The sequence below is a fragment of the Physella acuta genome, unplaced genomic scaffold (assembly GCF_028476545.2).
Source record: "Physella acuta isolate Inbredline_101_S28 unplaced genomic scaffold, ASM2847654v3 ptg000092l, whole genome shotgun sequence".
Lineage (NCBI taxonomy): Eukaryota > Metazoa > Mollusca > Gastropoda > Physidae > Physella > Physella acuta.
This window is the reverse complement of record NW_026731612.1, coordinates 35,001-47,738: the sequence shown is the minus strand read 5'-3', so window position 1 is coordinate 47,738 and position 12,738 is coordinate 35,001. Positions and strand designations below refer to the sequence as shown.

The following is a 12,738-nucleotide window of genomic DNA, read 5'->3' as shown; positions in this document are numbered from 1 at the left end:
GTATTGAATAGTAGGACTTACAGATTATTAGTTCTCTCCCCCCCCCCCTGAAGCAATTACCCCCTGTCATTTACCCCCCCCCCCCGCCAAGGAGGACATCTCCCCCCTCCCCCCCCCCCCCCACGCACACACCTCTTAAGGTACAGCTGGGGTTAGGGTTATGGTTAGGGTTACGGCTAGGGTTAGGGTTTGGGTTAGCGTTAGGGCTAGGGTTAGGGTTAGAGTTAGGGTTAGCGTTCTGGCTAAGGTTAAGATTATGGTTAGGGTTACGGCTAGGGTTAGGGTTAGGGCTAGAGTTAGAGTTTGGGCTAGGGCTAGCGTTTGTGCTAAGGTTAGGGTTATGGTTAGCGTTAGAGTTAGGGCTAGGGTTAGAGTTAGGGCTAGAGTTAGGGTTAGCGTTCGGGCTAAGGTTAGGGTTAGCGTTAGGGCTAAGGTTAGGGCTAGGGTTAGATTCAGAATTAGAGTTAGTGTTATGGTCAGGGTTAGGATTAAGGCTAGGATTAGGGTTAGTGTTATGGTCAAGGTTAGGCTGAAACCTAAGTCTAGAGTTGGTTTTGGTTATGTGTTAAGTTTTAGGCTGAGGTGAATGCTTAGGGTTTGGTCATTTTTTTATCGATTAGGATTAAGGAAATACATAGGTATAGAGTTTGAGTTAGGATCATAACTTGAGGCCGGGGGGGGGGGGATTGTCCAGGGGGGTTATTGACAAGGGGTAATTGCCCCGGGGGGTAAATACGGGAGGGGGGGTCTCCTCCGGGGGGGGGGTAATTGACGGGGTGGGGGTAATGTCATGTAGCCAGGTCCACTATTAGAAAGCCAAGATTCCAAACTGTGTAGCCTTATGTATGTAGGTAATCTAATCTCATACAAGTTCTTGAAAGCAACATCAAAGACGAGAAATAAAAAGAGCCATCGTTGTCGGCTTATTTAACAGGGAAGTCTTAGTCTAAATCAATCCACGACAATGTCTTTAAGACAATAAACCTTAACTTTGCTTGAAATAACAATATCGTTCTTCATTCAGTCAAACTCAACATTATGGCTTCACTGAACTTTGTCATTGAAATGCATGTGTAGTTTGAAATGTGTGTCTGTTAAAATTGTACAGTTGATACCGAATATATCCAGCCTTTTTCTTCTTCGTTCAGCTGCTTTTCTTTCTGGATTTTTTTTCTTATCTTTTGACAATCCAAGAACAAGTGTTGTATCCCCAAGATAGGTTGCTATCCCCAACTATAGAGCCTCATCTACACGGGAGATTGAACTCAGGACTTCTCGGTTTAGCAACCACGAACTTTACCAGTTCTTGATTTTGGTATTGGCGTGTCAGTTTTCTTCTTTATTTAGTCGACATCTAAAGTTAAACAAAAACAGTTGACTACCTCAGCAAAAATTAATGTAGGCCAATTATGGCCAGTGTAGCAATTAGCAACACCAAAGTTGATTTGAATTCCATGCAACACTCATTCCATACTTCTCTAGTGTGGAGGTCTTGCTTATTAATATTATCCTGTTTGTTTGATACTTTTCTTTAACTTAATAATATTAACCATAGACACTTTTTGCCTGGAGTACAAACTGGGTCACAGTATTCTCTGGTAAACAATTAAGTTATTTTCCAAATATATGCTCAGCTAATAGAAACAGCATTCCTAGATTATTTTTTTTTTTTTTTTTTTTTTTTTTTTTTTTAAAGGGCTTCAGCTGTTTTAATGTCAACTTGTGCTGGGAATACTATAACTACATACAACCCTTTTCAGCTTTCAATCACTTGCATCTTATGTACGAAGTAAGAAAACCAAATACATCAAATTTTGAGAAATAATTTATTTATGAAACAATTGCATATAATTATAAAGCCAAACATTAATATATCAAGATTATTGCAATTATCACCATTTGCAGATTCTTGTTTAACTATGGTAGATGGAAGTATTAGTTGCCTTTTACATCACTTTTCACTTCCTGAAACAAAACAAAATGATTTTCTTAATCATCCATCTGAAATAATAAAATTAGCACAAAAAAAATCTTTAGTTTAAATTAGTTTAATACATCAAAACAAAACAAGAAAAAAGTGATTGAATGAGATGAATCATGGCATAGATATTTATAAAATTTTGCTTTAGTGATAAAGGGGGAAAAATTTAAGTTATTTTAAGTGAAACATAAGCTAGAGAAATAAACTATTAGGCCTAATTTAAATAATTTAATTCCTTTCTCCCAAAACACTACATGTATCCTTAAAAAAAGAAAACTTAAAATTTATCAATATTTACCTTGTGTATAAACTCTTCTGTACATCTACTGTATCAGCTTGACGCTCATTAGGTATGCCTAGTTCCTGTTGAGCAGTTAAGACAGATTAAGTAAATAATTCAAATTTGTAAGACAAACCACTAAATGATACTGTTATATATATATATATATATATATATATATATATATATATATATATATATATATATATATATATATATATATATATATATATATATATATATATATATATATATATTATATATATATATATATATATATATATATATATATATATATATATATATATATATATATATATATATATCCTTCCTGCAAATCAGCATATTTTGCAAAACAAATATTTAAAAAAATACATAATGATATTGTATCAATCATCACCACTGACTTGGTTTTACTAGGTAAAATATTTTTTTAAATACAATATTTATACAAATAAAAATCTATCTCAATCAACATGTTCAAAATAAACCAAAGCAAACTTGTGATAACTTACCTGATTAATGTTTGAGAGGATTCACCCAGTTCTCGCCACTGAAGCAGATTAGATGCATGTGTTATTACACTTGTGATATACTGATTGCCATTTTGTGTACTTTTAGTCCTGGAGATCTATGTTGTAGGCATAGACTGTTAAACCTGGATAGTAATATTATAGAAGTAAATTATATCTAGTATAATATAAATATTTTAAAATATAAATGACACTAAATTATATTTATCATTATTGGAAATAAAAATGGTACAATTAAGTTATAAAAAAACAAATAATAAAATTTAAAGCAGCTTATTAATAATTGTCATACCTTTTCCTACTTTTATGTCAAATGTAAGAGGTAATAGAGAAAGAACATCTTGTGTCATTTAGTATGCTGTAGTCTTATTACTGGTAAAAATCAAATCTTCCCTTTTTTTTGGATGAACCTGTAAAAGAGAAATTACAACATGGATAGACACAATGAATATCATATCTAATCCTCAACTAGTTATCACCCCAATCCTAACCTCATTTTTTAAAACCAATTTCTAAATATGTTTTCAGAACAAATGTATGTTAAGTCTACCTATTTTAATGTTCAGAATACTAATATTTATCAAAACTACCTCCAGTTGAAATTCAAGATACCTTTATAAAAAGTTATTATGACTTTAACTTTGTGTAGTTGTTATTTAGGCTATTTGTTTAATTTATATTATTTAAATTAATATTTCATGCCTTGTTTTAAAAAGATCTACAAGTCTACTTTTGATTTTATGGTATAATCTGATAAAAATTAGGCTGCTACATCTGAAAACTAAGGTCAATGCAAAGACTTCCAAATTAACGATAAGTAGGCTTGTATAGATATTGTGTATAATTACTAGCCCAATAGTATTACTCTACGACCAATGTATAGGACTTAATGTATCAGACCTAATTCCTACAATTAGGCCTACTAATTATTAAATAATTAATAGATCTAACAGTAGGATAATTACAATTATGGGCCTTAGCTGACATAGAGAGCTGAATACTTAACTAAACATTTTTAAAAATTATAGTAAGCTAAGTGAGTTGAATTATTTTATTTAGATAGGCCTAGGCTATAATATACTCTATAGCAGTCTATAGTGATAGTCGCAGAGTAGCGTATATCATAATAATTTCAAATTAAATCTATAAGCAACAATAAGCCTCTGCCTTGTTGCCTAATTAAAAACTAAAGCCTATTAAGCCTTTTCCTAATAAGCCTTTGGCCTAATTTAAATAACAGCCTATAGGCCCTATAATAATATATAAATAGGCTAAACTACTTGTAAGACCTAATAGACTAATGACTAAGAGAGTGCTAGGCCCCTTTCCGATATTATATAATAATTGCTTGATCGATATCATAATATCTAACACTGATTACATTAATTTACATAAGGCTATACCATCTTAACTATGACTAATACTTTTTCTACTAATAAAATAGGCTATCTTTAGTTTAAACTTAGGCCTAATAGTGATTTTAGTAATTATAATTAAGTAGGCCATTTTATGACATTTATGAAATTTTTAGTAGATGGCCGAGCCTTAAATTTAAATACTAAAATAGATTTAGCATACTATGCCTATTGTTGGTCTAATTAATAATTTATTTTTCATTTAGAATTTTAGATCTCCAAAAGATAGGCCTAGGTCCTAAATAAATTATTTTTATTTTATTGAGCCCGCCTTAATGTATAAGATGTGATCTGTTTTTTTAATAAAAATAACCCTACACAATACTAGTGATTTAACTAATATCTAGTACTACTTTAGGCCTATTTAATTATTTATTAGTAGGCTGAATAAAATCTAAAGCTATAAGGCCTACTTTATTACTATATTTGCCTATTATTCTATAATTAATTTATGTTTTCTTTCAATACATAGTAAGTAGATCCTGTGGTACCTCAACATTCTAGTGCCTCGACATACCAGATTTTTTAAATACGAGCAGTTGAGCGAGTAATATTTCGCTTTGAGTTACGCGCAAAATTTGAGATACCATATTTCACAGTTCATGTAAAAGAAATACCCCCAAAAAGATGCAAATGATTATTTATCGCAGCTATTTAATTATAATAATAAGCGTCTTACTCATATTTGCAGCATTATGAAAGGGAGAAAGAAATAAACTTCCTAAACAAGGTTTATTTTAAGCTACCAGCACATGAAAGTGACTTAAATTAAGCATGGCAAAAAAGAAGAGAAAAGCTGTCACGAAAATTAAGCTAACGTAATAATTTTATTTAGTATTTATTTAGGCCTTACGTTTAAGTCTTAAGTGCAACAATGCTCAGTGAATTTTAGCCATTAATGGCATTAAGTTTAGGAATGATGTGTACTTGTGTAGCTTTAACTTTAGTATATTTTTAGACCTAAGCCTAATCTTATAGTGACAGTCTTATAGATATATATATTATTATAGATCTACAAACAATTTGAAATAGAAGAGATTTAAAATTGAGTAGATCTAGATCCTAAATGCTAAAGGACAGCTATGCCACAGAAATAATTATCTTTCTATCTAGTCAATCTAGATCTAGATCTAGCTAGTGCCGTGCTACTGAAAAATTACTAGACTAGATTTTCTAGATCTAGATCTAGATTCTATCATAATCATTTACTTAATTACTTTCGACGCACTAGGCATACTTTTAACTTTTTCTCTCTAGTCAATAATGTAGATTTCTAGATCTAAATGTAAATCCTGATCTTGTAGATTTGATTTACGTAGGTTTTACATCAGTGTAAATCGTTGATCAAGTAGATCTAGATCTAGATCTAGTCTAGATCTGGACTAGCTCTCGTCAAAACAAAATGGCTGGAATATTAGCTTCAAAACACCTACAGTTTATGCTTTCCTAATTGTGGAGAGCATGTTTAATTATTGTTTTATTTTCAACGACAGTGTTGACTGAGAAACCACCAAAGGGTTTTATTCTCAGCGACACAGTCGGAGAGAGGCTCAACGATTCTGTCGTTGAGATGATCCGCATGGGGTGGGTGAAAACATCGTGACTCAAATAGCGAAAAATGCAAGCAAGTTTCGCAATTTTTTAATTGTAATGGATCAGTTGCTGGACAGCTGTTCCACATCTCAACTGCTTATGTTCATTAGAGGTGTGGATGAAGACATAAACATAACACAAGAGCTGGCTTCCCTACATAACATGTATGGCACTGTTCAGAGACATGTTAAAAGATAGTAACACAGAATCGCAAGATTTACCGTATTTCACAGCAGTAAGATGGCTAATTTGCGAGAATTTTTTCTGAGCAGAGTATTTAAGTTAAGAAAGGAAATAGGTGACTTCCTTGAAAGTAAAGGCAAGCCACAAGCTGATGTACTTACTGTCTGATGAAGAGTGGGTATAGAAATTGGCCTTTGCTGCAAACATGACTAGTCATTTAAATTTTCTGAACCTAAAACTACAAGAGATGTAAATTTATACACCCACCTAAAGGCCTTCAGATCCAAACTTGTCATGTTTTTGGAACAAGTACAAGCCAACAACTTTACGCACTCTCAGTAGTGTAAGGTCTTTAGGCTAAAGCAACCACTGAGTTCCCCACGTCAGTTGCATGCGAGATCATTAAAGACTTCAAGCTGCAGTTTCAGTAGCGGTTTTCTGACTTGGATTCAAGGGCAGAAAAATGAAAATGTTTCAGAACCCATTTGAAGCAAATGTGGGCAGTTGCAAAGGTGAACTGCAGCTGGAGGTCATTAGAGACACGTTCAAAGAAGGGCGGGTGGGTTTTTATAAGTTTTTGCAAAAGGAAGATTTTCCTAATATTAAAAGTTTAGCATCAAAATACCTTTCAAATTTTGGAACAAAATTACCTGTGTGAACAAATATTTTCAAGATTGAAATACGTGAAGAACAGTTTGAGATCAAACTTAGACCTCAAGTGTGTTGTTGGCCACCCACAGTGTTTCTTTCACACTTTTTCTCCGGGGCGGGGGGGGGGGGGGCGGACACTTGAAATTTGTATATATTTCAATATAAATTATATTTCGTTAGGGGGGGGCGGTACATTTTCTTCGGGGGGGGGGGGGTTACCACTCCGAAGAGATGTCTTGAAGAAACTCTGGCCCCCGAACTGATATTTGATAGTTGATGCGGCCCTCGAGCTGAAAAGTTTGGAGACCCCTGATCTAGACTGACGACAGACTGTCGTCAGACTGTCGACAGACTGCCCTCAGAGGAAGTGAGTTAAATAAAAGCTTTTAAAAATAAAAGCTTGTAAAAAGCCGAAATCTCCTCCACTGTACACTTATACCCATACACCCCCCCAACACACGTACGGATATACATATATATACATACATATATATATATATATATATATATATATATATATATATATATATATATATATATATATATATATATATATATATATATATATATATATATATATATATATATATATATATGTGTGTGTGTGAGGGGGAATGACCTCTCTTGACTATGCCACTAATTAAGAATGATTGAATCTTAAATTTATTACTTTCACAAATACCTGTGTTGATCTCCTGTTCACTGTAATGATGGTAAATTTAACCCTCTGTGGTTTAACAAGCGTTGGGTAGCCGCGTTAATAATGTAAAATATAAGATGATCCTACATAGCGGTCCATTATAGTCGTACTATATATTAGTCCTGTGGGACGGAGTGGCCTAGCGGTAGAGAGCTGGACTGCTAACCCGTTAGTCTCGAGTTCGAATCCAGGTTCAAGTCAATAGACCTGAGTCCACCCAACTCTGATGGGTACCTTACTTATGTTAGGGAAAGTAAAGGCGGCTGGGCATAGTGCTGACCACACTATCTCTTCATTGTCCGCGGTCACAGAAACAAGTGAACTCTACTTCACTTGCCTTATAAACCGTCAGGTTTGAAAGGGAACTTTACTTATATAAGAGTACTATATAATGAATCCACAGGAAATAGGGTTGGGTAAGAGTCCCCGGTACTGAACACATGTTTTTCTTTTAGATTTAACCCCCCCCCCCACGAAAAACCCAAAGAAAAAACAACAAACAAACAAAACAAATCAAAGAAAGAACATCAAACACACAATAATTTCAACAAAAAGCAACAATACAAATTATCTCCCCAGGGTAGGAACGCGATCATCGTTTTAATTTCTTTCGAATGATGCATTTGTGTGTTCGCAGTAGACCAGAGGCATAGCGGGGGTACATATGTCCCCGGGCGCTGAACCTACGGGGTGCCAAAATGGGTTGAAAAAAAATTAATGGCTCATTTCAGCTGCCGTTTTGCATTATAAATATAAAAATATATGTGGGGGTGGGTGCCAAATTAAGTTTGTCCCGGGAAGGGGATGGGGGTCGCCAAATTGAAAGTTTGTCCCCGGGCGCCGGGAAGGGTCGCTACGCCTCTGCTGTAGACGCAGGATAGTAACATTGAGATCAATGATACAAACACAGATACAAAAACATAGTAATTTCGTATGCCTTTGAAATTTTTAAATTCAGAGTCCTTTTACTATAATATACTTGTCATCCACAAATCCGTAGGCTGAGGTATTACGTCATTTTAGGAGGAGGGGGGGGGGTTGTCTGGCTTTTTGTGACGATATATGACGGAGGATAGAGGAAGGTAAAAATCGCCAAAAAGTGGATGACCCCTTAAGCTTAATTTTATCTTCAATCTTCTTTTTACAAAACATCTACTGCAAGTTTTAGAATCGCATTTCCGCGATTTCAGATTCACACAAAAAATAACACTACTAACAATGTAATAGACTGAAAAGTTGGGTAGCCAAAACTAAAAGGTCCTGTAACAACTTGGGGGTATTGAGTAGAACATTGGGTGGCTGCGTCCCTTGCTTATCAAAATGGTCCAAAAGAATATTGATAATATCCGACCTTATTTTTAAAAAATATTCACAGGAGCTTACATATTCCATATTTTATATTAAAAAATTCACATTATCAATTTAAAACCAACCTTTTTAGAATGTTATTTTACCTTTATATGTATAAATATAAGTTTCAAAAATGTTCGTAGGTTTACCATACTTATTAAAGGGTTAAGAAAGCTATCGATGGATTTAAATCAACGTTATTAAAAAATGTAGTTGAATTTTAGATTGCATCAGAGATAGACACGAAGATTTATTATTTCAACCATTGCTAAGATAATTCGCACAAGTGAAATATCCCCTGGAAGAAACCACAGCAGACCCATCAGGTAACTTTAGTTCAATTATTCCAACTATAAATAATTTATACTGTATTTAAAAAAAAAACACATATAAAAACTTTTATAGCTACAAGCACCACCGACATTGAGAAAGTAAACTAATTTACTATATTTAACTCAAGCCTTTGTCGCTAAATATGTAAAATATCTCATGAGCAACCATAGCTTTTATTAAAGAAAGTAAAGTAATTTTATGTTTTAATTTTCAGTGATCTAAAAGCTTGTGGCTGTAAAGTTTTTAGCACAATTTCCATTCTGGAGAATTGCGTTTATTAACCCGTCATTTCGGGATGTATGAATGTATGGATGTGTGTTCGCAGCTTTAAGTCGTATCTCCTCCTCAACGAAGCAATATCGAGGACTAGTTCCAAAAGCAAATTTGTTAAGCAAGTTACGAGGATGATAGTGGGCCAAAAAATTCCGGAATTCCTTCCTGGATTTCACGGAAAAGCCAAAAAACCTAACCTCGAAAAAATGCAGTTTTTGGCCCATATCTCGGCAACCAGACCACTTAGCGACTTGAAACATTTACCAATCGATTCCTGCCATAACTTAGAACAATATTGCCGAAGAAAGTTTTCAAAAATATCCTTTCGTTCGGTCACAAATTTTAAAATTACATAAACACCTACAAACCGATCGTTCTTCTAGCTTGAATGCACCCCAGCATTACACGTCAGAGCTATTTTTAGATAACATAAGGAAATTGCGCATAAATGTCACTAGACTTTTTAATTAACTTGTTTTTTTTTAAATATATATTTGTTTTGTTTTCGACTTTTTATTAATTCCCAAAAATATTTTGCTTTAAAACACAATCAGTAGCTCTGAAAGACAATTATCTGCCCCGTGAAAGCCGCCGTCCGTGACCATATTATACAGACAACAGCAATTTCTAAATTCTGTTACCTCCCCTTAGTTTGGAATCATTTGAAAACTTTATTATCTGCCCCTACTCGCCTTCACTAAATCGACCGGTTTTACGATTGTAAACACAGCTCAACAGACTGTTAGGGTGACAGCGTTTAACTAGTTATCTCGCATTCGGTTAATGAATATAGTAATCTATCAGTGATTTAATTTTGATATCTCATGTTAGTTTCGAAATCGTTTAAGTATTTTTAAAAATAATTAATTAATTATCTAATTAAAATAAAAAAATAAGTAGACGTGTATTGTCATCGAAGTGGAAAGTTTTATTAAAATGGGTCAAAAATGAGTTACAAGATTGGCCACAAACAAACCAATAAACAAACAAATTTACGTTACCAACTAAATAAAAGCTTGTAAACAATATAAGACAGATTTTCGTTGTACATTTTCAAAATAATGTCCAAAAAAAATATGAAATGAACAATTTGTTAATCTTTCGTGACTAAAAAACAAATGTGAAACAAATTTTAAACAAACTTTAAATACATTTTAAACACCTAATTAAATTTAATTTTCAGGAAGGAAATTGAATAACCTCTATTGCCACAGCATGAATCGATTGTCTTTCAACTTGATATTCCTCGTACTGGCTTATTCAGGTTTTTTTTCAATTTAACCATTAGATCAACGTTATAAAATTAAAAACTGTACTTTATAAGAGATCCCTAAATAGATGTATACTCAGAAATATTGAACTCATTTACTTCTGAGGTGCATTAGAGCTTTCTAACGCTACCCAACAAATACATTTAAAAAGAAAATGGTTTGTTATAATAAGAGTATAAAACTACCTTAGAGTATATCCACATATGTTTATACTTATATTACACACTCAGTTCAATATCACATGAACATATAAGTCGTATATATATTACTAGTGTTATTTCAAATTAAATTTGATCCCAAATTAGCCGATTCCATTGCTAGACAAAGATTTATATAAAATATTTAAGGACTAACATAGTTTAATAAAAAAAAATCAATAATCTATTGTGTTTTTAACATTATTTTTTATGTTTAACTAATTAATTTTAGTCTGACATACATTCAAGATTTTAGATCAAGAATTGACTTTCCATTCCTCCAACAGCTTATCTGCAGACCTAGAGAAATGTATTGTATATTCAAATTAGAAGAACTGTTGAAAATTGATGATAGTGTTGGAACCTAATAAAAATAGCAAACAGACGTATCGTTAAAGCTTTAGCCGACAGAAATTAGCTTTATAATCCGTTAATCTTTTGTTGAATAGGCAACAAAATCTTCGTGGAAGCCGCCATTTATGTTATATGTGACGTCATTATAAGCAAAATTATTGTTCTGAACTTTTATAATTAAAGTGGTGTATCTACCTATGAATATATCAATAAATTAATTAACGTTTTTAAATGAATTTTTGATTAACAGTTTGGTAAAAAAGAACATTGTTCTCTACCAAAATACGCATTTTACAGCTCTACACATAGTGCATATTCTCTCCTGTAGCCAAACAGACAAACACACATTTTTAAAAATATATACAAAAATGGAAACAAACTTGAGTTTTAATAGTATATAGATAGTAAAAAAAATTCCCTTTCAAACCTGACGGTCTATAGGGCAATTGAAGTAGAGTTCACTTGTATCTGTAAGTTGGGTGGACTCACGGACGGTCTACTGACTTGAACCCGGATTTGAACTCGAGACTTACGGGTTAGCAGTCCAGCTCTCTACCGCTAGACCACTCCGTATAGAGGTAGGCTTACACATAAAAAAATCAATTGAACTATTTAAAATGCTATGTTTGTACAAAACATATTCTTTAAAAAATCCAATAAAATCACCTTAACTTAAACCTAATCCCAACACACACTCATGCACATATATTTATAAACATAAAAACTCTTTGGAATCTAATGTCTACACAAAAAAAAAAAAAAACAACACCAACAGGATTTGAGAACATTCGATCAGCTTGGATTAACACGTGTTTGGTGGTTAATGAATTCACTAATAAATCGTGTTTCGGATTCTACAATTATGGCTGCAACTGCTTGATGAATAGGATGGGTATACCTGTTGATAAGTTAGACCTGTAAGTATACCGAACGACAAGACCGACCGACTGACCGACGAGACCGACTGACCGATCGACGAAGCCGATCGACCAACGAGATCGGCCGACCGACGCGACCGACCGAACGACGAGACTGACCGACGAGACCAACCGACCGACGAGACCGACCGGCGAGACGGACAGAACGACGAGACCGACAGAACATTTTAATTTTGATCTCGGTTCCCCAGTTGTTGTGTGAGACACTCCGAATGCTACGGAAAACAAAAGTGTTCTCGGGAAATTGTCACACCTTCTAAGTGCGCTGATGGCAGATGCGTTTGTACGGGTAAAAAACATTAATAAACATCATTGTAGGAACAAGGTTTTACATGGTTGTGTAGGTAACAAACAATAAACATCATTTCAGACCAACGTTTTAAATTGTATATAGGGCAAAGAAACTTTAATAAACATCATTGTAGGAACAAGCTTTTAAATGATAGTAAAAGTAAACTATACCCTTTTTTACTTTCTCGTATATACGAAGTATAGAGAAAGTCTTGTAATCGTGCAAAAAAAAATCGAGATTTTTACAAATCTCGCCTTTTTACATCTCACTGATACGGAATAAACCGGGAGTAATCTCCCCTAAACTTTCTCGAATATTCTTATATAAAACAACAGGGGATGGGAACTCGGGCTATAGACATGATTTTTAATCCATTTTAAATACTTAAAGTTTT

The 12,738-nt window shown here is 33.6% G+C and overlaps 2 long non-coding RNA genes across 2 annotated transcripts in view; one reads left to right on the top strand and one right to left on the bottom strand.

Annotated features, from left to right (window-relative positions):
- Positions 1-1,810: 1,810 nt before the first annotated feature.
- Positions 1,811-3,174, bottom strand: LOC131928998 (uncharacterized). Its single transcript, XR_009383871.1, has 4 exons — positions 3,087-3,174; positions 2,777-2,919; positions 2,280-2,344; positions 1,811-1,965 (listed from the first exon to the last, which is right to left on the bottom strand). It is a non-coding gene; the product is annotated as an uncharacterized LOC131928998 (long non-coding RNA).
- A 5,751-nt stretch (positions 3,175-8,925) lies between these two features.
- LOC131928993 (uncharacterized) overlaps positions 8,926-12,738 on the top strand; it is a 6,620-nt gene continuing 2,807 nt past the window's right edge. The window contains exons 1-4 of the long non-coding RNA XR_009383870.1: positions 8,926-9,012; positions 10,507-10,556; positions 11,890-12,031; positions 12,244-12,341. This is a non-coding gene — a long non-coding RNA (uncharacterized LOC131928993). The remainder of the gene's footprint in view (positions 9,013-10,506; positions 10,557-11,889; positions 12,032-12,243; positions 12,342-12,738) is intronic.